We start from the raw sequence: 26,560 nt of genomic DNA on the forward strand, positions 1-26,560 counted from the left end.
TCACTTGTGAGAAACAAGTTCGTTTATTTCATTCCATTTACGAGTTTTGTCAATTCAGTCATTGTCTTTTGTTTGGAGCGCTCCAGTCAATGTTGAGTAAGGACAGCTCTCTCCCTTTCGATAACCACTCAGTTTGAAACCAAAAAACGTCATGCTCTGATAGAGTGGAAACATCAGAAAATAGGCCTACCTGATTACTTCTTATCGGTGTTTGACTTGGACTGAAATAGGTTCCGGTATTCATTTTGGGTGCTGGTACTGTTTACTTTTAGTCAAAGTTAGACATTTTGTAACACATCTTAGTGGTTATTGTCAAGCTCCCTGCAACCCCCTTACAAAAAAGACTGCAGTCAGAGTGCAGTGTAACTGCAGTATGGTGCAAATACTGCATCCAAAATAACACTTTTCTTTACTGCAGTAATTTTGTAGTTATTCTGCAATCACTGCATCCAAAATACCACAGTTGGCTGCGGTTACTGCAGTTTCAAGACGGCAATCTTTTTTGTTAGAGCCAGCCTGAGAGGAAGTGACCTACCTACATTACACAAAAGGAAAGCAAGGCAGTTGTGGAACACTGAAACAGAAGTCAAAATAGCCACGAATGTTTGTTAACAAGACATTTTTCGTTTGGAAATACGCTTTGGAAGCTGTCTGTCACGAATGGTTCGTGTATGTTCCTGTCAAGAACGTGTGCCGCTTTTCAATGAACTCTACGGTGTGTACGCCGTAACAACCTCTCCTCGGTGCCTAACGTTAATTGTTTAGCTTGACAATACATATTACAATGTAGACCACTGCAGCCTATACTTCGTTACAACGTGACTAAGTACACTTTACATTACAGCCGACAGTCAGTACACCGCAGTGTCGATAAAGAATAGTGTAAGAATTGTTGCGGTCTTAAAATACAATCACTTACTTATTGATAATTTGAGTTATAACCAGCTGTCAAGTTCTTTGTCCCTTGATAGTTGTTTTGTTGTGCAACCGCGAAAGTTGATCTCGGTAATGTTTTTCTTCTTTTTCTTAAACTTGTATTGGCGGATCGCAACCGTGATGTCTATACACCACCACCTACTGTACTGGCGTGTGATGCCGGTCACGGCCTCCCTATCCATCAATTCCTCTTATCTAGCGCTGTTTACACCTACTGTTCCTGAGTATATTAAACTTCGTAGAAAAATTGCCCCCCTCAACTAACCCTACACCCATTTCCACTACTTGGCCCTATCTGATCCTACACCAGGGGAGGCAGCCTGGGAAGACAGGATACTATTGCGCAACACTGCTTGTAACTATTCTGCAGTAAAATCTCATACGCCCGAGTACTTCTCTGCAGCTGCCAGCACCACAGCAATTTATGTGATTTATGTTCCATTTCTGCGGTACAGTTGATAACCATTGCCATGAATGCTAAATATTCAACATTACTATAGCACATGTTATTCATATCACATTTTATTGCTCTCTGCCTACTCACAGGGATCCTCTTAGGCTCCCTCGCCCTGGACCCATCTTCCTCTACCACTCTCTTCCTTGCCTCAGCATATGACACCTTCTGTACTACTCTGATCCTGGCAACCTCAACATACCTTTCTCTCAACGGACACTGCTGGTCTCCCATACAGTTAACACACACAACCTCTTCCACTGGTAGTACACAATCCGTTGTCTCATGCCCTCCTGCACACTCCTCACATCTAGGAATCGCCCTCCTACACACTACTGCAACATGACCATACTGTAAGCTTGTCACCTAAAACACTGTAATGGCTTCGGGAAACAAAAGCTCTCACATCCTAACTTAACTCCGTCGGGTAAAGACTCTGCATCAAAGCTCAGAAGAACAGACAATGTCTTCTCTGTTTCACCACTCTCTTCACCAGGTCTGCGTGGCCGGCAATGTTGTGGATGGGCTTCCTCTTTCCTTTCAAGTTGGATGCTTAATAAGTGACAACAAACAACAAATATACTGTATAAAGATAACTTTATCCCACCACTCAACAATATGAAAGCAGATCTAATTAAATGGAAAAATCTTCCCATTCTTCAATCCAAGATGGCGTAGCAGTGCGGACGCGTTTGTTGTTGTCCCTTGTAAATGTTATGTTTTTTTTGTCTTTTTTGTATATATTTCAATCTCTTTTTACATTTTTTAATTAAATATACCTTCCGGCAACCCGCCTCACCCAATGTGATACGGATCTGCTATTTTTATACCTTATAGCTAGAACCTCTATCAGGAGCTAGCCATCAGAAGCTAACCAGCTAATTAGCTACTAGCTATTTAGTCATTGTTAGCCATTGCTAGCGGCCTTTACCTTTAACTCAGACACCAGCCGCTTTTAGCCTGGATAATACCTGCCAGTCTGCACAGCGCGATATCAACCATGAGTATATCGGACTGCTTTTCTCCACTACATCACTGGATTCCTGCCATAAGCTCTGGACCATTACACCGGATCATCGCAGCTAGCTAGCTGCCACCGAGTGGCCCAGCCCGAAGCTAGCCTTGAGTCAGGCCCATCTCCCAGCCTGCTCAGTGGACCCTATGATCACTCGGCTACACAGCTGATGCCTCCCGGACTCTACACTAACACGACTAGAAGCCACTACATTACCGGATTCCTACCGTAAGCTCTTGACCTTTGCACCGGATCATCGCAGCTAGCTAGCTGCTACCGAGTGGCTATAGTGGCTAACACCCTTGTCCCGAAGCTAGCATCAGTTAGCCTCGAGCCAGGTGCATCTCCCGGCTAGCAAACTAAATTACTCCAGCTACAATAATTATTTTGCCAATTGGCCTGGACCAATTGGCAATTGTTGAAGATGCTTCTGCTAGCCCCGGCCTAGTAACTTTCTGAACATGGTGTCTCCCGCTCACCTAGCGTAGTAACGACTACCTATCGGCTTCCCTGTGCTATTGCTGTTCACTGGACCCTATGATCACTTGGCTACATAGTTGATGCCTGCTGGACTGTTCATTAATCACGGTACTCCATTTTCTTTATTTTGTTTATATGTCGGCCCCAGCCCCGGACTCAGGCCCTGTGTGTAGTTAACTGACCCTCTCTGCCCATTCATCGCCATTTTACCTGTTGTTGTTGTCTTCGCTGATTAGCTGTTGTTGTCTTACGCGTTGTCTTAGCTAGCTCTCCCAATTAACACCTGTGATTGCTTTATGCCTCGCTTTATGTCTCTCTCTAATGTAAATATGCCTTGTATACTGTTGTTTAGGGTAGTTATCATTGTTTTATTTTACTGCGGATCCCCTAGTCCCACTCAACATGCCTCAGATAGCTCTTTTGTCCCACCTCCAACACATGCGGTAACCTCACCTAGCATAACTAGTGCCTCCAGAGATGCACCTCTCTTAACGTCACTCAATGCCTAGGTTTATCTCCACTGTACCCGCACCCTACCATACCCCTGTCTGTACATTATGCCCTGAATCTATCCTACCATGCCCAGAAATCTGCTCCTTTTATTCTGTGTTCCCAACGCACTAGACGGCCAGTTCTGATAGGCTTTAGCCGTACCCTCATCCTACTCCTCCTCTGTTCCTCGGGTGATGTTGAGGTTAACCCAGGCCCTGTGTGTCCCCAGGCTCTCTCATTTGTTGACTTCTGTAATCGTAAAAGCCTTGGTTTCATGCATGTTAACATCAGAAGCCTACTCCCTAAGTTTGTTTTACTCACTGCTTTAGCACACTCCGCCAACCCTGATGTCCTTGCCATGTCTGAATACTGGCTTAGGAAGGCCACCAAAAATTCTGAAATTTCCATCCCCAACTACAACATTTTCCCTCAAGATCGAACTGCCAAAGGGGGAGGAATTGCAATCTACTGCAGAGATAGCCTGCAAAGTTCTGTCATGCTTTCCAGGTCTATGCCAAAACAGTTTTTAAAAGAAATGTCTCTAGAAATAAGTCTCTCACTGTTGCTGCCTCAGCTCCCAGCTCTGCTCTGGACACCATATGTGAATTGATTGCCCCCGTCTATCTTCAGAGTTCGTTCTGTTAGGTGAACTAAACTGGGATAAGCTTAACACCCCGTCCGTCTGACAATCTAAGCTAGATGCCCTCAATCTCACATAAATGATCAAGGAACCCACCAGGTACAACGCTAAACCGTAAACATGGGCACCCTCATAGATATTATCCTGACCAACTTGCCCTCCAAATACACCTCTGCTGTTTTCAATCAGGATCTCAGCGATCACTGCCTCATTGCCTGCATCCGTTATGGGTCCGCGGTCAAACGACCACCCCCATCACTGTCAAACACTCCCTAAAACACTTCAGCGAGCAGGCCTTTCTAATCGACCTAGCCCCGGGTATCCTGGAAGGATATTGACCTCATCCCGTCAGTAGAGGACGCCTGGTTGTTCTTTAATAGTAATTTCCTCACCATCTTAAATAAGCATGCCCCTTTCAAAAAATGTAGAACTAAGAACATATATAGCCCTTGGTTCACTCCAGACCTGACTGCCCTCGACCATCACAAAAACATCCTGTGGCGTACTGCACTAGCATCGAATAGTCTTTGCGATATGCAACTTTTCAGGGAAGTCAGGAACACAGTCAGTTAGGAAAGCAAAGGCTGGCTAGCTTTTTCAAGTAGAAATTTGCATCTTGTAGCGCTAACTCCCAAAAGCTTTGGGACACTGTAAAGTCCATGGAGAACAAGAGCACCTCCTCCCAGCTGCCCACTGCACTAGAAAACACTGTCACCACCGATAAATCCACGATAATCGAGAATTTCAATAAGCATTTCTCTACGGCTGGCCATGCTTTCCACCTGGCTACCCCAACCTCGACCAAAAGCTCCGCACCCCCTGCAGCTACTTGCCAAGCCTCCTCAGCTTCTCCTTCACCCAAGTCCAGATAGCTGATGTTCTGAAAGAGCTGCAAAACCTGGACCCGTACAAATCAGCTGGGGTAGACAATCTGGAACCTCTCTTTCTAAAATTATCCGCCTCCATTGTTGCAACCCTTATTACTAGTCTGTTCAACCTCTCTTTCGTATCGTCTGAGATTCCTAAAAATTGGAAAGCTGCCGCGGTCATCCCCCTCTTCAAAGGGGGTGACACTCTAGACCCAAACTGTTACAGATCTATATCCATCCTGCCCTGCCTTTCTAAGGTCTTCAAAAGCCAAGTTAACAAACAGATCACTGACCATTTCGAATCCCACCGTACCTTCTCTGCTGTGCAATCCGGTTTCCCTGCTGGTCACGGGTGCACCTCAGCCACGCTCAAGGTACTAAACGATATCATAACCGCCATCGATAAAAGACAGTACTGTGCAGCCGTCTTCATCGACCTGGCCAAGGCTTTTAACTCTGTCAATCACCATATTCTTATCGGCAGACTCAACAGCCTTGGTTTCTCAAATGACTGCCTTGCCTGGTTCACCAACTACTTCTCAGATAGAGTTCAGTGTGTCAAATCGGAGGGCCTGTTGTCCAGACCTCTGGCAGTCTCTATGGGGGTACCACAGGGTTCAATTCTCGGGCTGACTCTTTTCTCTGTATATATCAACGAGGTCGCTCTTGCTGCGGGTGATTCCTTGATCCACGCAGACGACACCATTCTGTATACATCTGGCCCTTCTTTGGACAATGTGTTAACAAACCTCCAAACGAGCTTCAATGCCATACAACTCTCCTTCCGTGGCCTCCAACTGCTCTTAAATGCTGGTAAAACTAAATGCATGCTCTTCAACCAATCGCTGCCCGCATCCGCCCGCCCGACTAGCATCACTATTCTGGACGGTTCTGATTTAGAATATGTGGACAACTACAAATACCTAGGTGTCTGGCTAGACTGTAAACTCTCCTTCCAGACTCATATTAAGCATCTCCAATCCAAAATTAAATCTAGAATTGGCTTCCTATTTCGCAACAAAGCCTCCTGCCAAACATACCCTCATAAAACGGACTATCCTACCGATCCTTGACTTCGGTGATGTCATTTACAAAATAGCCTCCAACACTCTACTCAGCAAACTGGATGCAGTCTTTCACAGTGCCATGTGTTTTGTCACCAAAGCCCCATATACCACCCACCACTGCAACCTGTATGCTCTCGTCGGCTGGCCCTCGCTACATATTCGTCGCCAAACCCACTGGCTCCAGGTCATCTATAAGCCTTTGCTAGGTGAAGCTCTGCCTTATCGCAGGTCACTGGTCACCATAGCAACACCCACCCGTAGCACACGCTCCAGCAGGTATATCTCACTGGTCATCCCCAAAGCCAACACCTCTTTTGGCTGCCTTTCCTTCCAGTTCTCTGCTGCCAATGACTGGAATGAATTGCAAAAATCGCTAAAGTTGGAGACTTATATCTCCCTCACTAACTTTAAACATCAGCTATCTGAGCAGCTTACCGATCGCTGCAGCTGTACATAGCCCATCTGTAAATAGCCCATCCAACTACCTACCTCATCCCCATATTGTTTTTATTTACTTTTTTTGCTCTTTTGCACACCAGTATTTCTACTTGCACATCATCATCTGCACATCTATCACTCCAGTGTTAATTTGCTAAATTGTAATTACTTCGCTACTATGGCCTATGTATTGCCTTACCTCCTTACTCCATTTGCACACACTGTGTATAGATTTTTCTATTGTGTTATTGACTGTACGTTTGTTTATCCCACGTGTAACTCTGTGTGGTTGTTTTTTGTCGCACTGCTTTGCTTTATCTTGGCCAGGTCGCCGTTGTAAATGAGAACTTGTTCTCAACTAGCCTACCTGGTTAAATAAAGGTGAAATAAATTTTAAAAAATTCTTAGAGGTAAAATAAACACTTCAGAATGGCATGGCTACTAACGTTTCTATATTTATTCTCAGTAATACTGATTACCCCACCAAAGATATTCAAAAAAAAGTATACTAGTTCAGATGGGCAAATAAAACTCATAGAATAAAAAGTCTGAGGGTGCTTTTTATCCTTCCAGACTTGGAATTGTATCAACTTGCCACCCAGGTCTTTTACCTGTGACATATAGTTAAATGCACTAAAGAGGAACAATGGGTACACATTGCAGATGCGTATGCTCATCCCCAGAATTTAAATGATTTCATGGCTTTAGAAGCTTCTGATAGAGTAATTGACATCATTTGAGTCAATTGGAGGTGTACCTGTGGAGGTATTTCAAGGCCTACCTTCAAACTCAGTGCCTCTTTGCTTGACATCATGGGAAAATCAAAAGAAATCAGCCAAGACCTCAGAAAAAAATGAAGACCTCCACAAGTCTGGTTCATCCTTGGGAGCAATTTCCAAATGCCTGAAGGTTCCACATTCATCTGTCCAAACAATAGTACGCAAGTATAAACACCATTGGACCACGCATCCGTCACACTACTCAGGAAGGAGACGCGTTCTGTCTCCTAGAGATGAACGTACTTTGGTGCAAAAAGTGCAAATCAATCCCAGAACAACAGCAAAGGACCTTGTGAAGATGCTGGAGGAAACAGGTACAAAAGTATCTATATCCACAGTAAAACGAGTGCTATACTGACACAACCTGAAAGACCGCTCAGCAAGGAAGAAGCCCCTGCTCCAAAACCGCCATAAAAAAGCCAGACTACGGTTTGCAACTGCACATGGGGACAAAGATTGTACTTTTTGGAGAAATGTCCTCTGGTCTGATGAAACAAAAATAGAACTGTTTGGCCATAATGACCATTGTTATGTTTGGAGGAAAAAGGGGGACGCTTGCAAGCTGACGAACACCATCCCAACCGTGAAGCACGGGGGTGGCAGCATCATGTTGTGGGGGTGCTTTGCTGCAGGAGGGACTGGTGCACTTCACAAAATAGATGGCATCATGAGGGAGGAAAATTATGTGGATATATTGAAGCAACATCTCAAGACATCAGTCAGGAAGTTAAAGCTTGGTCGCAAATGGGTCTTCCAAATAGACAATGTCCCCAAGCATACTTCCAAAGTTGTGGCAAAATGGCTTAAGGACAACAAAGTCAAGGTATTGGAGTGGCCATCACAAAGCCCTGACCTCAATCCTATAAAAAATTGGTGGGCAGAACTGATAAAGTGTGTGCGAGCAAGGAGGGTTACAATCCTGACTCAGTTACACCAGCTCTCATACTTAAAAACTGGAAGTAAACCAATCTTCCATCGTTAACACAATAAAAAAGGTCTAATGTTTATTATCTAAATGTTGAAAGTGCATGGGCAATGGAGAGGAACAAAATGGTACAGTTTGAAGCCATGTGGCGGAGAGTGATACGGGCGCTGGAGATGGGGGTGTGAGCAGGTGGGTCTGGGTATGTTTAATTTTTTTTTTAAAGTTGGATTTGTTCTTTAAAATCAAAGGGGTTCGTCACTGCCATCTACCGTCTGGAGTGTGTGCATGACATTGATTGAAATTCAGTTTGTGTTTCTGAAATTAAACTTTTGTTTACAATTGTACAAATTATTATGTACAATTCCAGTTTTTATTCTTAGATTTAATTTGTGATATTGTTGGTCCTATGAGGTGTGAAGGCTGTTATGTCCCAGCACTAACACACCTGATTACATTAATCAACTAAATCAAACCGTTGACTATTTGAATCATGTGTATCAGTGCTAGACTGGAACATAAACCGGTGGGTTTCCAGGACCAGGATGTTACACCTAAGCCAACCGTATAAATCACATTGATGTGCATGTGATTTGATTCACTGAGCAGCATTGCGAAATGTGCAAAGTGCTGTTCAAAAGGTGATAGTGACTGAGGTCCTTTTGGAAGTGATGTGAATAGTGTTACTGTAACTACTCAACATCAAGAGACAGTAGGGCAATGAGGGGAGGTGGGATCAGAGTTTGTCTAGTCACCAATATTGTCCTTGAGATCTTTGATGAATTGGGATGTGTTTGCGCCATCTTAATATTGGCCAAATAAATCTACCAGAAGTAGCCTCATCATCAGACATTTGGCTGGTGAATGACACTACACCTAAGGATTTACCTGAGTGCAGTGGCGGACTTACCATTAGGTAGAAGAGGCAATTGCCTCAAGCCTCACATCATCAAAGGGGCATTGTGAGCTGGGCATAATAAAACATATATATACTAGTAATCTTTTTTAAAAAGTCATAATTTCACCACTTGAGGCCCCCCCATGGCCTGCTAAATTATTTCCACACATATACATACACTGAGTGTACAAAACATTAAGAACACCTTCCTATTATTGAGTTGCACCACGCCCTTTTGCCTTCAAAACAGCCTCAATTCGTCAAGGCATGGACTCTACAAGGTATCGAAAGCGTTCCACAGCGATGCTGGCCCATGCTGAAGCCAATGCTTCCCACAGTTGTGTCAAATTGGCTGGATGACCATTCTTGATACACACGGGAAACTGTGGACTGTGAAAAACCCAGCAGCGTTGCATTACTTGATACATTACAAACCACCTACAGTACAGCCATACCCCATTCAAAGGCACTTCAATCTTTTGTCATGCCCATTCACACAATCCATGTCTCAATTGTCTCCAGGCAAATCCTTCTTTAACCTATAACCTCCCGTTCATCTTCACTGATTGAAGTGGATTTAACAAGTGACATCTGTAAGGGATCATAGCTTTCACCTGGATTCACCTGATCAGTCTATTATAGAAAGAGCAGGTGTTCTTAATGTTTTGTACACTCAGTGTATATTTAATATCAATATAATACATTTTTTCATAATAGTAGAAACAAGTGTCATTAATCCCCCACAGACTGGTTTAGGATGGACTATTCCACCCTGCCAAAGTTCCTGTGCATTTTTTAAAGTGATATGATTGAAAACGTGACTTTCATTGAAATTAACCTCTTATGGCTAGGGGGCAGTATTTTCACGGCTGGATAAAAAACGTACCCGATTCAATCTGGTTACTAATCCTACCCAGTAACTAGAATATGCATATACTTATTATATATGGATAGGAAACACCCTAAAGTTTCTAAAACTGTTTGAATGGTGTCTGTGAGTATAACAGAACTCAAATGGCAGGTCAAAACCTGAGAGATTCCTTTACAGGAAGTGGCCTGTCTGACCATTTCTGGAACTTCTTTGCCATCTCTATCTTTTACAAAGGATCTCTGCTCTAACGTGACACTTCCTACGTCGTCCATAGGCGCTCAGAGCCCGGGAAAAAACAGAATGTCGTCATCCCAGCCCCAGGCTGAAACACATTATCGCCTTTCTCAAGTGTCCGATCAAGGGACTGTGGGCTTAGGCGTGTGACCTGGCCGCCCCCGTCTTTGTGATTTTTTCCTCTGTTTGCCGAAAAGGAGATTCCCGGTCGGAATATTATCGCTTTTTCTACGAGAAAAATGGCATAAAAATTGATTTTAAACAGCGGTTGACATGCTTCGAAGTACGGTAATGGAATATTTAGATTTTTTTTGTCACGAATTGCGCCATGCGCGCGACCCTTCTTTACCATTCGGATAGTGTCTGGGACGCACGAACAAAACGTCGCTATTCGGATATAACGATGGATTATTTTGGACCAACCCAACATTTGTTATTGAAGTGGCAGTCCTGGGAGTGCATTCTGACGAAGACAACAAAGGTAATGAAACTTTTATAATAGTAAATCTGATATTGGTGAGTGCTAAACTTGCCGGGTGTCTAAATAGCTAGCCCGTGATGGCTGGGCTATGTACTTAGAATATTGCAAAATGTGCTTTCACCAAAAAGTTATTTTAAAATCGGACATATCGAGTGCATAGAGGAGTTCTGTATCTATAATTCTTAAAATAATTGTTATGCTTTTTGTGAACGTTTATCGTGAGTAATTTAGTAAATTGTTAGCAAATTCCTCCGGAAGTTTGCGGGGGTATGCTAGTTCTGAACGTCACATGCTAATGTAAAAAGCTGTTTTTTGATATAAATATGAACTTGATTGAACAAAACATGCATGTATTGTATAACATAATGTCCTAGGTGTGTCATCTGATGAAGATCATCAAAGGTTAGTGCTGCATTTAGCTGTCTTCTGGGTTTTTGTGACATTATATGCTAGCTTGAAAAATGGGTGTCTGATTATTTCTGGCTTGGTACTCTGCTGACATAATCTAATGTTTTGCTTTCGCTGTAAAACCTTTTTGAAATCGGACAGTGTGGTTAGATAAAGGAGAGTCTTGTCTTTAAAATGCTGTGAAATAGTCATATGTTTGAAAAATTGAAGTTTTTGTATTTTTGAGGAATTTGTAATTCGCGCCACGCCTATCATTGGATATTGGAGCAGGTGTTCCGCTAGCGGAACGTCTAGATGTAAGCAACAATGAGGTGCTTTCAGTGTGAGGCAAGTTAAAATTAAAATAAATAATGAAGATTTAATTTTAAATGAAAAATTACCTCAGTTAAAACATTTCTTTAGTAAAAAGGCATGTCATACTCTTTTTGGCCAGACAGCATCAGATACATGGGCTACATATAGTAAGACAGAGGGACACTGTTTTGCTTGCTCTGAGGCTTTCTCCGGTGAGATAGTTTCAGCCACTTGCGAATTTAAGGAAGGTTGGCATGTGCACAGTACATTGTTCAGATGCTGGAATTATTTTCGATGAATGTGCAAAGGTAACCTAATTTTTTTAACGATTTGTTTGACAATCAGATAATGGATTTTATAGTAAAGACATGTAATTTAGCTGTAAAATGTAATTACCTTTTCATGCATCATGAACACAACCGGTCATGTTTTTAAGACTGTCTTCTGCCTGGGGCCTCCAAATCGCAAAGTCTGTCCCTGACTGAGTGCATACTTGTTTGAACTATATATGTTATGTGGAAAAGATGGTGCCAAAGAACATGGCTGACGTTTTACATTCTCCCAACCGATTGTGCCATTTTGTTAGTTTTTTTGTGTAACTTATTTTTTAACTAATTGTGTACATAATGTTGCTGCTTCCATCTCTTATGACCGAAAATAACTTTGATTACAGGGATTACTCACCGCGGACTGGAAGAAACGTTTTCCTTTAACGAGTCCGATGAGAAGGATATCTTGCTTTCACTGGAACAGGCCCAGATCCACTCCTTTTGCGTGAAGAAAAGACGCAGAAAAAGGGGCCGCAGATCGGGCAGCCTTCTGAGAATCCATAGGCGAGCGAGTAAACTCCCATTGCCATCCGTTCTTCTTGCTAACGTGCAATCATTGGAAAATAAAATTGATGACCTACGATTAAGATTATTCTACCAACGGGACATCAAAAAATGTAACATCTTATGTTTCACCGAGACATGGCTGAACGACGATACGGACAATATAGAGCTGCCAGGATTTTCCATGCACCGGCAGAACAGAGACGCTACCTCTGGTAAGATGAGGGGTGGGGGTGTGTGTCTATTTGTTAATAACAGCTGGTGTGCGATGTCTAATATTAAAGAAGTCTTGAGGTATTGCTCACCTGAGGTAGAGTACCTTATGATAAGCTGTAGACCACACTATCTACCAAGAGTTCTCATCTATATTATTCGTAGCCGTCTATTTATCACCACAGAACGAAGCTGGCACTAAGACTGCTCTCAAACAACTCTATAAGGCCATAAGCAAAGAAGAAAATGCTCACCCAGAAGCGGTGCTCCTAGTGGCCGGGGACTTTAATGCAGGCATAATTAAATCTGTTTTACCAAATTTTTACCAGCATGTCACATGTGCAACCAGAGAAAAGAAATCCTAGACCACCTTTACTCCACACACAGAGATGCATACAAATCTCTCCCCCTCCCTCCATTTGGCAAATCTGATCAAAATTCTATCCTCCTGATTCCTGCTTACAAGCAAAAACTAAAGCAGGAAGTACCAGTGACTCGCTCAATACGGAAGTGGTCAGGTGACGCGAATGCTACGCTACAGGACTGTTTTGCTAGCACAGACTGGAATATATTCCAGGATTCATCCAATGGCATTGAGGAGTGCACCACCTCAGTCATCGGCTTCATCAGTAAGTGCATCAATGACGTCGTCCTCACAGTGACTGCACGTACATATCCCAACCAGAAGTCATGGATACAGACAACATCCGCATCGAGCTAAAGGCTAGAGATGCCGCTTTCAAGGAGTGGGAGACTAATCCGGACACTTATAAGAAATGCGGACTTGAGGAGTGCATTGAGGAGTGCACCACCTCAGTCATCGGCTTCATCAGTAAGTGCATCAATGACGTCGTCCTCACAGTGACTGCACGTACATATTCCAACCAGAAGTCATGGATTACAGACAACATCCACATCAAGCTAAAGGCTAGAGCTGCCGCTTTCAAGGAGTGGGAGACTAATCCGGACGCTTATAAGAAATGCTGCTATGCACTCAGATGAACCATCAAACGGGTCCTGTGTGGCTCAGTTGGTAGAGCATGGTGTTTGCAATGCCAGGGTTGTGGGTTCGATTCCCACGGGGGACCAGTATGGAGACAAAATGTATGAAATGTATGCTTTCACTACTGTAAGTCGCTCTGGATAAGAGCGTCTGCTAAATGACTAAAATGTAAATGTAATCAAGCAAAGCGCCAATACTCTGACACTCGTCGGATGTGGCAGGGCCTGAAAACTATTACGGATTACAAAGGGAAACCCAGACGCGAGCTGCCCAGTGACGCGAGCCTACCAGACGAGCTAAATGCCTTTTATGCTCACTTCAAGGCAAGCAACACTAAAGCATGTACAAGAGCACCAGCTGTTCTGGATGACTGTGTGATAACGCTCTCGGTAGCTGATGTGAACAAAACCTTTAAACAAGTCAACATTCACAAAGCCGCTGGGCCAGACGGATTACCAGGACTTGTACTTAAAGCATGCGCGGGCCAACTGTCAAGTGTCTTCACTGACATTTTCAACCTCTCCCTGACCGAGTCTGTAATACCTACATGTTTCAGTCCCTGTGCCCAAGGAAGCAAAGGTAACCTGCCTAAATGATTACCGCCCCGTGGCACTCACATCGGTAGCCATGAAGTGCTTTGAAAGGCTGGTCATGGCTCACATCAACAGGATCCTCCCGGACACACTAGACCCACTCTAATTCGCATAGAACCCCAACAGAAACACAGATGGCGCAATCTCAATCACTCTCCACACTGCCCTTGCTCACCTAGGCAAAAGGTACACCTATGTGAGAATGCTGTTCATTGACTACAGCTCAGCGTTCAACACCATAGTGCCCATGAAGCTCATCACTAAGCTAAGGACTCTGGGACTAAACACCTCCCTCTGCAATTGGATCGTCGACTTCCTGACGGGCCGCCCCCAGGTGGTAAGAGAAGGCCACAACACATGTGCCACACTGATCGCTAACACCGGGGCCCCTCAGGGGTGTGTACTTAGTCCCCTCCTGTATTCCCTGTTCACCCACGACTGCGTGGCCAAACACGACTCCAACACCATCATTAAGTTTGCTGACGACACAACAGTGGTAGGCCTGATCACCGATGAGACAGCCTATAGGGAGGAGGTCAGAAAACTGGCCTCTCCCTCAATGTGAGCAAGACAAAGGAGCTGATCGTGGACTACAGGAAAAGGCGGGCCGAACCGGCCCCCATTAACATCGATGGGCTGTAGTGGAGTGGGTCAAGAGTTTCAAGTTCCTCGGTGTCCACATCACCAACGAACTATCATGGTCCAAACATACCAAGACAGTCGTGAAGAGAGCACGACAAAAACTTTTCCCCTTAGGAGACTGAAAAGATTTGGCATGGGTCCACAGATCCTGAAAAGGTTTGACAGCTGCACCATCGAGTGCATCCTGACCGGTTGCATCACCGCCTGGTATGGCAACTGCTCGGCATCTGACCGTAAGGCACTACAGAGGGTAGTGCGAATGGCCCAGTACATCACTGGGGCCAAGCTTCCTGCCATCCTGGACCTATACAATAAGTGGTGTCAGAGGAAAGCCCATAAAATTGTCAGAGACTCCAGTCACCCAAGTTATAGACTGTTTTCTCTGCTATCGCACGGCCAGTGGTACCGGAGCGTCAAGTCTAGGACCAAAAGGCTCTTCAACAGCTTCTACCCCCAAGCCATAAGACTGCTGAACAATTAATAAAATTGCCCCCTCCCTCCACCCCCTTTTTGTACACTGCTGCTACTCCCTGTTCATTATCTATGCATAGTCACTTCACCCCCACCTACATGTACAAATGACCTCAACAACCTGTACCCTCACACACTGACTCGGTACCGGTGCCCCCTGTATATAGCCTCGTTATTCTTATTCTGTTACTTTTTATTATTACTTTTTATTTTAGCCTACTTGGTAAATATTTTCTTAACTCTTCTTGAACTGCACTGTTGGTTAAGGGCTTGTAAGTAAGCATTTCACGGTAAAGTCTACACTTGCTGTATTCGGCGCATGTGACAAATAAAGTTTGATTTGATGTGATGTTGAAGAAACTGTCTCCAGATAAAGCATGGGAGTGGCGAGTCTGTACATAATTAGTAACATAAATACATTTTACAAGTTTAGCTAATTCAAGGTCATTCAACCTGCAAAAACCAAACATGGCCAACTGAGGCATAAAATTACTAACAGACCCAGATGAATTTCCATGCACAAACAGTAGATATAAATTAGGATGATCCATTTGCACACTGACACTCAGGCATATGTATAGACAGCCCTGGCATGCCAGACAGGTCGTGTGAGTTGTGTGGGCCTGGTTATTTGTCAAAAAACCAGGGTGGGGAGGCCAGTCTGTACTGTGGCATAAGGAAATAGTGTTCCATAAAAACCAATACTCACCCCTCTCCAATTTTCCCCAACCCCACCCCACCCCTTACCACCTCTCAACCACCACTCTGATTCTACAGTGTACAGTTGGATATGATTATGTAATATGCCCAAAAGCGATGGCAGCAAAGGCAGCAAAACACTCTTAGGCGCCCTTTATTCTCCCCAGAGCCCAATGGGTCGACCGGCCAGGTCTGGTGACAGTGCTCCTGAGTCAGTGGCGGCCATCTTGGTTTTCCTGGGAAGAAACCAGGGCTTTGTTCATAGTTTATTGCTCTTGGTTTACAAGGAGAGAGAGCTAGAGGAAATATGGGGTGAAGAGGTTTGTGTAAAGAACGCAATACCATATAATTTAGCCCCGGTGCTGAGTGAGCCGTTTAAAACATTTAGGACCATCAGGCATAAGCTTCGATCCATCTTCTGAAGGAAAAACGTTTGATAAACTCTGTATGTGTCATTGTTTTTCCTGACTAAATTAGCCACATAGCCAATGGTAAAAAAAGAAAACCTGTCCAGTTGGAGACTTATAGGGGTGAGTGTATGTACCTAGTGTGTGTGTTTAGTTTTCCTAATGGTCTATGGAAAGGGAAAGGAGTTAACCAAGTCTTTCTCCTACTCATACTTTCCTCAACCTCGTCAAGACGCCCAAAAAGGAGAGGAACGTTTCCAGGCTGTTAGTATGATTCATGAATCTCACTAGTCTAAAATTAGAACTCTAATGAATTACACCATTGTCGAATTTTGGGCTGAAACTATAGTATGTTGATTATTCTTAGAAAATTACTACAAGATTAGTCTGTCAGAGATTTCCAGTAATGTACAACTCTCAACCGAGTTAGTTACTGTAAGGAACATTTGCCTCTGGGGGTGCTCTTGAGCCAAATGAGGTCCCCTAAATGGACAGAAATATTGTCCAGGAATGATCTAATTGAACAGAAAGGATCCAAATTTCAGCATGGAACTTATGATGAGTAAGTGGTATTCAAGTTAAACTCTAATCTGTCATAGCCCGTTTGCTATGATGCCCCTGCTATGTACTGAACGTCGTACGGTACTGTTTTGCTTTACATGTGAATGGGTTGTCAGGATGAGTGGCACGTCATTACAATGTGATACGGTACAAACGTGCGTTCTTGTACAGTAGCTAAACTAGCAATAACAGTTCCAACTTTTACTCTTGTCTCAGAGTATGAATAAAACATCACTTTTGATCTCATATTTGTCGCCTAACAATTTTTTATTTTTTTTAACAGTGCCTTTAACTGTCTCATCTGTTACTCTACCTATATCATTCACCAGTCTGTTCTCAGAATGCAATGTTCATTATATGATTTCCAGTACATCCAGTTGGCACAGACATCCCAATAAGTTGGCATAGAAAATGGGGCCATCAATTGGGTTATACATTGCATATACAGGCTATATATGTAATGACTAGGCCCTGCCTCCCATAATACAGCCATTCATTTCTATGGAGGGATGTAAAAAAGCAGACTTTTCTCCTGACAGACAGTGAGTGGCTGTGTCAGAGCCCTGAGCGGAGGAGAGGAGATGGGAGGCTGAGTGAAAGAAGCTCTTATGGCCGGGCGCTGTGGCATTAACGCCAGGGACTACTACAGTGCAGTATACAGCTAAACCCCATAGAGATGACTGTGGCCCAATCCCAGGTGACACCAGCATCTGTTGGTTGTGGAGAATGAATGCCAGGAATCCATCAATGAGAATTTCTTTATCCACCTTCTTAAAATGAAGTCTGGAGTTTGTGTGCTACTGTTAATGTCCCTTGGAATTATTGTAATGTCTTTTTAAGAAGTTTCCCTATCTCTTTATTAATATATTTACCAAAAAACAGAACTACACTGAACAAAAATAAACACAACATGTCAAAAGCTCCCTCACGACGCCAGGACAGCGGAGTCAATCACCACCTTCCGGAGACACCTGAAACCCCACCTCTTTAAGGAATACCTGGGATAGGATAAAGTAATCCTTCTAACCCCCCCCCCCCACCTTAAAAGATTTAGATGCACTATTGTAAAGTGGTTGTTCCACTGGATATCATAAGGTGAATGCACCAATTTGTAAGTCGCTCTGGATAAGAGCGTCTGCTAAATGACTTAAATGTAAATGTAATTGTTAGTCTCATGTCTCATGAGTTGAAATAAAAGATCGCTGAAATGTTCTATATGCACAAAAATCTTATTTTTCAAAAATTTTGTCCACAAATTTGTTTACATCCCTGTTAGTGAACATTTCTCCTTTGCCAAGATAATCCATCCACCTGACAGGTGTGGCATATCAAGAAGCTGATAAAACAGCATGATCATTACAGAGGTGTACCTTGTGCTGGGGACAATTCAAGGCCAGGCTAAAATGTGCAGTTTTGTCACACAACACAATGCCACAGATGTTTTGAGGGCGGTGCAATTGGAGCTGTCCACCAGAGCTGTTGCCAGATAATTTAATGTTAATTTCTCTACCATAAACCGCCTTCAACATTGTTTTAGAGAATTTTTGGCCTCACAACCGCAGACCATGTGTAACCACACCAGCCCAGGACCTCCACATCCGGCTTCTTCACCTACGGGATTATCTGAGACCAGCCACCCGGACAGCTGATGAAACTGTGGGTTTGCACCAGTGGAGGCTGCTGAGGGTAGGATGGCTCATAATAATGCCTGGAATGGAGTAAATGGAACGGCATCAAACACATGGAAACCATTCCCCTTGTTCTGCTCTAGCTATTACTATGAGCCCGTCCTCCCAAATGAAGGTGCCACCAACCTATTGTGAGTTGCACAGCCAAAGACATTCTGCACAAACTGTCAGAAATCGTCTCAGGGAAGCTCCTCTGCGCACTCGTCATCCTCACCAGGGTCTTGACCTGACTGCAGTTCGGCGTCATAACCGACTTCAGTGGGCAAATGTTCACCTTCGATGGCCACTGGAACGCTGGAGAAGTGTGCTCTTCACGGATGAATCCCGGTTTCAACTGTACTGGGCAGATGGCAGACAGCGTGTATTGCGTTGTGTGGGCGAGCGGTTTGCTGATGTCAACGTTGTGAACAGAGTGCCCCATGGTGGCGGTGGGTTATGGTATGGGCAGACATAAGCTACGGACAACGAACACAATTGCATTTTATCGATGGCAATTTGGATGCACAGAGATACCGTGGTGAGATCCTGAGGCTCATTGTTGTGCCATTCATCTGCCGCTATCACCTCATGTTTCAGCATGATAATGCACAACCTCATGTCGCAAGGATCTGTACACAATTCCTGGAAGCTGAACATTTCCCAGTTCTTCCATGGCCTGCATACTCACCAGACATGTCACCCATGGAGCAAATTTGGGATGCTCTAGATCTACAGTACGTGTACAACAACGTGTTCCAGTTCCCGCCAATATCCAGGAACTTCGCACAGCCATTGAAGAGGAAGTGGGACAACATTCCACAGCCCACAATCAACAGCCCGATCAACTCTATGCAAAGAAGACGTGTCGCACCGCATGAGGCAAATTGTAGTCACACCAGACACTTTTTTAAGGTATCTGTGACCAACAAATGCATATATGTATTTCCAGTCATGTGAAATCCACACAGTAGGGCCGAATGAATTTATTTCAATTGACTGATTTCCTTATATGAACTGTAACCCAGTAAAATATTTGTAATTTTTTTTGTTCTGTGTATATTGCTGTCTTCCTTGTGGGTTTGTTGAATTACAAACTGTTGAGGAAGGCCTACTAAGCTAATAAAATAACATCATGATTTTGTAATTTGAGCATTCTGAAGTAGTCAAACAGAGTAACTAATGTCGTATGAAAGGACTGTAAATGTATGAACATAGCCCTGTGACACTATATTTGGCTCAGGGCATCTTATTTGAGAATCCCTATTTCAGGTGTAAATGCAGCCTCAGAGGTTTTAAAATCATGCAGGTATTTTTGTTTGCCATAAATCAGCCTTTATGGAACAATGCTTGAAAGTGTTGATTGTTTGAAATATCTGCATTTGAGGATAGATTCTGAATGATCTTTTGTAAAGCATATTGATTATATTAGAAAAACAATTAGATATAAGCTTGGGTTATTATACAAATCTAATAATTGTTTTACTGTATCCATTAGAAATACAGTACTTTAGAAACACAACTGCTGCTTCCTGTATCCTAGACTATGGTGACATCTAACAAAACACAACCAAGACCTTGCTTTAAAAATTAGATTTAATTTATAACAATCTTTGCAGATTGACTCTTGGATGCCATTATAAGACACGTCAATCAATCAAATGTATTTCTAAAGCCATTTTTACATCAGCCGATGTCACAAAGTGCTATACAGAAACCCAGCCTAAAATCTCAAACAGCAAGCAATGCAGATGTAGAAGCACGGTGGCTAGGAAAAACTTCCTAGAAAGGCAGGAACCTAGGAAGAAACCTAGAGAGGAACCAGGCTCTGAGGGGTCCTCTTCTGGCTGTGGAGATTATAACAGTACATGGCCAAGATGTCCAAACATTCATAGATGACCAGCACGGTCAAATAATAATAATCACAGTGGTTGTAGAGGGTGCAACAGGTCAGCACCTCAGGAGTAAATGCCAGTTGGCTTTTCATAGCCGATCACTCAGAGTTAGAGACAGCAGGTGTGGTAGAGAGAGAGTTGAAAACAGCAGGTCCGGGACAAGGTAGCACGTCCGGTGAACAGATCAGGGTTCCATAGCCGCAGGCATAACAGTTGAAACTGGAGCAGCAGCACGACCAGGTGGACTGGGGACAGCAAGGAGTCATCAGGCCAGGTAGTCCTGAGGCATGGTCCTAGGGCTCAGGTCCTCCGAGCGAAGAGTGAAAATAGAGAAAGAGAGAGAAAGAGTTAGAGGGAGAATACTTAAATTCACGCAGGACACCAGATAAGACAGGAGAAATACTCCAGATATAACAGACTGATCCTAGCCCCCCGACACAAACTATTGCAGCATAATTACTGGAGGCTGAGATAGGAGGGGTCAGGAGACACTGTGGCCCCATCCGACGATAGCCCCGGACAGGGCCAACCAGGCAGGATATAACCCCACCCACTTTGCCAAAGCACAGCCCCCACACCACTAGAGGGAACTTCAACCACCAACTTACTACCCTGAGACAAGGCCGAGTATAGCCCACGAAGATCTCCCCCACGGCATGAACCCGAAGGGGGCGCCAACCCAGACAGGAAGATCACGTCATTGACTCAACCCACTCAAGTGAAGCACCCCTCCTAGGGACGGCATGGAAGAGCACCAGTAAGCCAGTGACTCAACAACAGTAATAGGGTTAGAGACAGAGAATCCCAGTGTAGAGAGGGGAACCAGCCAGGCAGAGACAGCAAGGGTGGTTCGTCACTCTAGTGCCTTTCCATTCACCTTCACACCCCTGGGCCAGACTACACTCAATCATAGGACCTACTGAAGAGATGAGTCTTCAATAAAGACTTAAAGGTCGAGACCGAGTCTACGTCTCTCACATGGATAGGCAGACCATTCCATAAAAAAATGGAGCTCTATAGGAGAAAGCCCTGCCTCCAGCTGTTTACTTAGAAATTCTAGGGACAATAAGGAGGCCTGCGTCTTGTGACTGTAGCTTACGTGTAGGTATGTACGGCAGGACCAAATCGTAAAGATAGGTAGGAGCAAGCCCATGTAATGCATTGTAGGTTAGCAGTAAAACCTTCAAATCAGCCCTAGCCTTAATAGGAAGCCAGTGTAGAGAGGCTAGCACTGGAGTAATACAATCACATTTTTTGGTTCTAGTCAAGATTCTAGCAGCTGTGTTTATCAGTAACTGAAGTTGATTTAGTGCTTTATCCGGGTTACATCAATTCACAACGTATGAATCACAAAATTGTCTGACTCCCAAACAGAAGACAACTGCCTTGATACCACTTTCTTTTTAAATTTACAGTATCAACTTACATTTCCCTACATACAGTACCAGTCAAACGTTTGGACACACCTCATTCAAGTGTTTTTCTTAATGTTTACTATATTGTAGAATTATAGAGAAGACATCAAAACTATGAAACAACACATATGGAATCATGTAGTAACCAAAAAAGGGTTTTATATTTGAGATTCTTCAAATTAGCCACCCTTTGCCTTGATGACAGCTTTGCACTCTTGGCATTCTCTCAACCAGCTTCACGAGGTAGTCACCTGGAATGAATTTCAATTAACAGGTGTGCCTTGTTAAAAGTTAATTTGTGGAATCAGTTGTGAGCCAATCAGTTGTGTTGTGACAAGGTAAGGGAGGTATACAGAAGATAACCCTATCTGGTAAAAGACTAAATCCATATTATGACAAGAACAGCTCAAATTAACAAAGGGAAAGCCAGTCCATCATTAATTTACAACATGAAGATCAGTCAATATGGAAAACTTCAAGAACTTTGAAAGTTTCTTCAAGTGCAGTCGCAAAAACCATCAAGCGCTATGATGAAACTGGCTTTAATGAGGACCGCCACAGGAAAGGAAGACCCAGAGTTACCTCTGCTGCAGAGGATACGTTCATTAGAGTTACCAGCCTCAGAAATTGCAGCCCAAATAAATGCTTCACAGAGTTCAAGTAACAGACACATCTCAACATCAACTGTTCAGAGGAGACTGCATGAATCAGCTCTTCATGGTCAAATTGCTGCAAAGAAACCACTACTAAATGAGACCAATAAGAAGACGAGCAATGGACATTAGACCGGTGGAAATCTGTCCTTTGGTCTAATGAATCCAAATGTGAGAATTTTGGTTCTAACCCCTTGCCTTTATGAGACGCAGAGTAGGTTAATGTATGATCTCCGCATGTGTGGTCCCGCCCGTGAAGCATGGAGGAGGTGTGATGGTGCTTTGCTGGTGACAGTGTCTGTGATTTATTTAGAATTCAAGGCACACTTAACCAGCATGGCTACCACAGCATCCTGCAATGATGTGCCATCCCATCTGGTTTGCACTTAGTGGGACTATCATTTGTTTTTCAACAGGACAATGACCCAAAACACCAAGGCTGTGTAAGGGCTATTTGACCAAGAAGCAGAGTGATGAGTGGTGCATCAGATGACCTGGCCTCCACAATCACCCGACCTCAACCCAATTGAGATGTTTTGGGATGAGTTGGACCACAGTGTGAAGGAAAATCAGCAACAACTGCTCAGCATATGTGAGATCTCCTTCAAGACTGTTGGAAAAGCATTCCTCATGAAGCTGGTTGAGAGAATGCCAAGAGTGTTGTGGTGGAATATTCTATTCAAGGGAGAGAGACTTTGTCATTTCTTCAAACAATCATCTTTATTCGCTGAAGCTGGAGACTTATATTTCCCTCACTAACTTTAAACATCAGCTATCAGAGCAGCTAACCAATCGCTGCAGCTGTACATAGCCCATCTGTAAATAGCCCATCCAATCTACCTACCTCATCCCCATATTGTTTTATTTATTTTTCTGCTCTTTTGCACACCAGTATTTCTACTTGCCCATCAGCTGCTCATCTATCATTCGTGTTAATTTGCTAAATTGTAATTACTTCGCCTTACCTCCTCACGCCATTTGCACACACAGACTTTCTTTTTTCTATTGTGTTATTGACTGTACGCTTGTTTATTCCATGTGTAACTCTGTGTTGTTGTTTGTGACACACTGCTTTGCTTTATCTTGGCCAGGTCGCAGTTGTAAATGAAAACTTGTTCTCAACTAGCCTACCTGGTTAAATAAAGGTGAAATACAATTTTTTTTAAATTCAATATTGTTTAACTATTGCAATAATGAAACCATCGACCCGACAGTCTTGACTGTTGGGCCGAGAGCCTAGCTGATAAAACAGACCTTATATAGGACAAAAAAAATGCTAATTCAGACTGGTTCCAACTCCCATAAGCCACCTTGGTTATCTACACAGGATGTTGTTTACTTCCAACCCGGCTTAGTTTCCCAGATGCCAGGATGATGAGACAATTACATTTACATTTAAGTCATTTAGCAGACGCTCTTATCCAGAGCGACTTACAAATTGGTGGATTCACCTTATGATATCCAGTGGAACAACCACTTTACAATAGTGCATCTAAGTCTTTAGGGGGGGTTAGAAGGATTATTTTATCCTATCCTAGGTATTCCTTAAAGAGGTGGGGTTTCAGGTGTCTCCGGAAGGTGGTGATTGACTCCGCTGTCCTGGCGTCGTGAGGGAGCTTGTTCCATCATTGGGGTGCCAGAGCAGCGAACAGTTTTGACTGGGCTGAGCGGGAACTGTGCTTCCTCAGAGGTAGGGAGGCGAGCAGTGAGGCATTGTTATACATTCTTCCAGGCTCTCTAACTTAGGTCACACACACCACATCTTGTCTATAGAATGCCAGCTTTAGGTAATTATAACCAAGTCATTGTCAGCCCAAGCTATCTAACAAAACCCATTTCCTTGACCCTATGCCCAGACTAACTGCAGGAAGCTAGAGTGGAAACCATCTCTAACAGTTGCCAGCCCAAGCTTCAAAAGACTCCTCTCAGTTAACTCAGAAAGGGAGACAGAGTCCTAAGAACCTTACTCTATTTCATAGAACAACCATTTAGTGCATAAATATAACAATCTTGTAATCCTGCTACCACAGTGTGCAAGCTGTCATCAAGGCAAAGGGTGACTACTTTGAAGAATCTCAAATATAAAATATATTTTGATTTGTTTAACACCTTTTTGGTTACTACATGATTCCATATGTGTTATTTCAAAGTTTTGATGTCTTCACTATTATTCTACAATGTAGAAAAAGGTCAAAATAAAGAAAGTAGGTTTGTCCAAATTTTTGACTGGTAATGTATTTATTAAGGAACACCGAACTTCACAAGACTCACACTACTCCTTTCGTCAACAGCAGCAATTACAAATTCCAAGGGTACATGAAATTATGTAAAAATGTCAAATAAATAAATAAATATACTAATGACAGTGTCTTTCTACGTTGACTGTCAATGCAAGCTGCAATACTGCCATCTGTAGGATGATAACGAGAGCGCAAACTATTTCTACTGTACACTTTGGATCATCCTTTAACCTTTATTTAACTAGGCAAGTCAGCTAAGAACAAATTCTTATTTACAGTGACGGCCTACCCTGGCCAAACCCTAACGATGCTGGGCCAAAAGTGCACTGCCCTATGGGACTCCCAATCACTGCCTGTTATGGTACAGCCTGGAATTGAACCATAGTCTGTAGTGACGCCTCGAACACTGAGATGCGGTGCCTTAGACCGCTGCGCCACTCGGGAGCCCTTAAGTGAAATAATGTGACAAAGCAGATGATTATAGAAATGCATATAAAAAGTAAGTCTAGATTTAGCTGTACACATCCATGTAATAGCCTATGCAATATGATTTTTAGGCAATAGCATAATGTTGGTGTGCAAGGATGAAATTCATTTCTTCATTTTCAAGCTGTTGGCTACGTCCCTTTCCAGCACACTAAGCCAATACTACATGGGGCATCACGAGATTCGAACCCTTGCCACAATCTGCAACAATTACATGGATTAGGCACTTTACACCGAGAGCAATTTGACCAGTCAGTCAAACACAAGTGATAGACTAGTTGCTTTGATGATCAGAACGTGCTGTTGGACTAAGTGTTGGAACACGTCCAACTAAGTCTACGATTTTAATTGGCTGCAGAAGATGTGCCAGGGTGTATTCACTGCCACCTGGCGAGGTTAGCAAAGGGCTAACGAGTGCCATGTTATCGGATGGGACCAGCTACAATTTAGCTTTCTGTCACATGCAAGTAAATCGACAATTTTAATTGGCTGATACGCATTTTGTGTGTGAGAACCTGTTTAACTTTAAAAGCTTGCTTATGTTTGCAGGTATGGTCCTAGTATATTCTGACATGGGAAACAGCAGACAGACAACACATTGTTATCAAAAGGGTATTTGAGTCATTTACCATGTCTAATAGTTGTTTTTGTGAGGCATTCCTTCACAGTTTCCTCATATACAATCCATTCATGGTCCCATCCATAAAAACAGTTCTAAACACTACTGTCTGGTTCTGAGGACTCCCTAGGGGCCCTAAAATGGAGTGACCCCTCCAAAGACAATCTGTGCACTCAGCACTCTTAACAACCTAGTACAACTATGCCACTGCACTATATTATTGCCATCAGCCCTGTGTCCCAGAGAAGAATACTTAATTGTCCAGAGAGTGTGTTTCAGTTCTCTTACTCCAAAAAACATAGTCACTGGTTAGTGTATAGGTCTGACATGATTGTGTGTGTAATAATATTAGCAGAGCTTAACATGTCTACGGTTTGCGTGGTATTAATGATTATTAATGGAGAACAAAATGGAGGCCCAATATTATGGAGAACATCCCCTTAATGAGGCATGCACCCAGTAATGTTGAATTCTTTGACTGGAAACAGGCATTCAGTATGTCCAAACTGAGGTATTTATTGGGTAATTCATTTAGAATAATATTGTGCCACATTCTTTCTGGCTATTTACAGTTAGACGTGCATACCTTTCCTCTGGATCATAACCCATATGATCCAGACAAAAAGTATTTCAGTTTCCTGAATCACAGTTCAGTAAGTTGTTACTTTGCACATATTCAGCCGTCTGAATGCAGTGTAGGGACTGACAGCCATAACTCACTCTTTAATACTGGAAAGAAACCAACCTAATTGGTTTGTCAAATAACTGAGGGCAAAAGGTGGGGAATTCCATGCTCCAAGCAGGTTTGTTGGGTCTTATTCTGAGGCAGAACGGAACAATTTACGCTAGAAGGGCAGGCTGCATAGTTAAAATTAGCTATATTGTAAA

At 43.3% G+C, this 26,560-nt stretch overlaps 2 protein-coding genes across 2 annotated transcripts in view; one reads left to right on the plus strand and one right to left on the minus strand.

The window, feature by feature from the left end:
* LOC106561102 (inositol hexakisphosphate and diphosphoinositol-pentakisphosphate kinase 1) overlaps nucleotides 1-1,225 on the minus strand; it is a 73,927-nt gene extending 72,702 nt beyond the window's left edge. The window contains 1 exon segment of the mRNA XM_014124745.2: nucleotides 920-1,225. The gene's annotated coding sequence lies outside the window, so the exon portion shown is untranslated.
* Nucleotides 554-26,560, plus strand: part of LOC106561101 (aggrecan core protein) — a 52,684-nt gene continuing 26,677 nt past the window's right edge. Inside the window, exon 1 of the mRNA XM_014124731.2 lies at nucleotides 554-715. The gene's annotated coding sequence lies outside the window, so the exon portion shown is untranslated. The remainder of the gene's footprint in view (nucleotides 716-26,560) is intronic.

Source organism: Salmo salar, chromosome ssa10 (assembly GCF_905237065.1).
Source record: "Salmo salar chromosome ssa10, Ssal_v3.1, whole genome shotgun sequence".
Classification (NCBI taxonomy): Eukaryota; Metazoa; Chordata; class Actinopteri; order Salmoniformes; family Salmonidae; genus Salmo; species Salmo salar.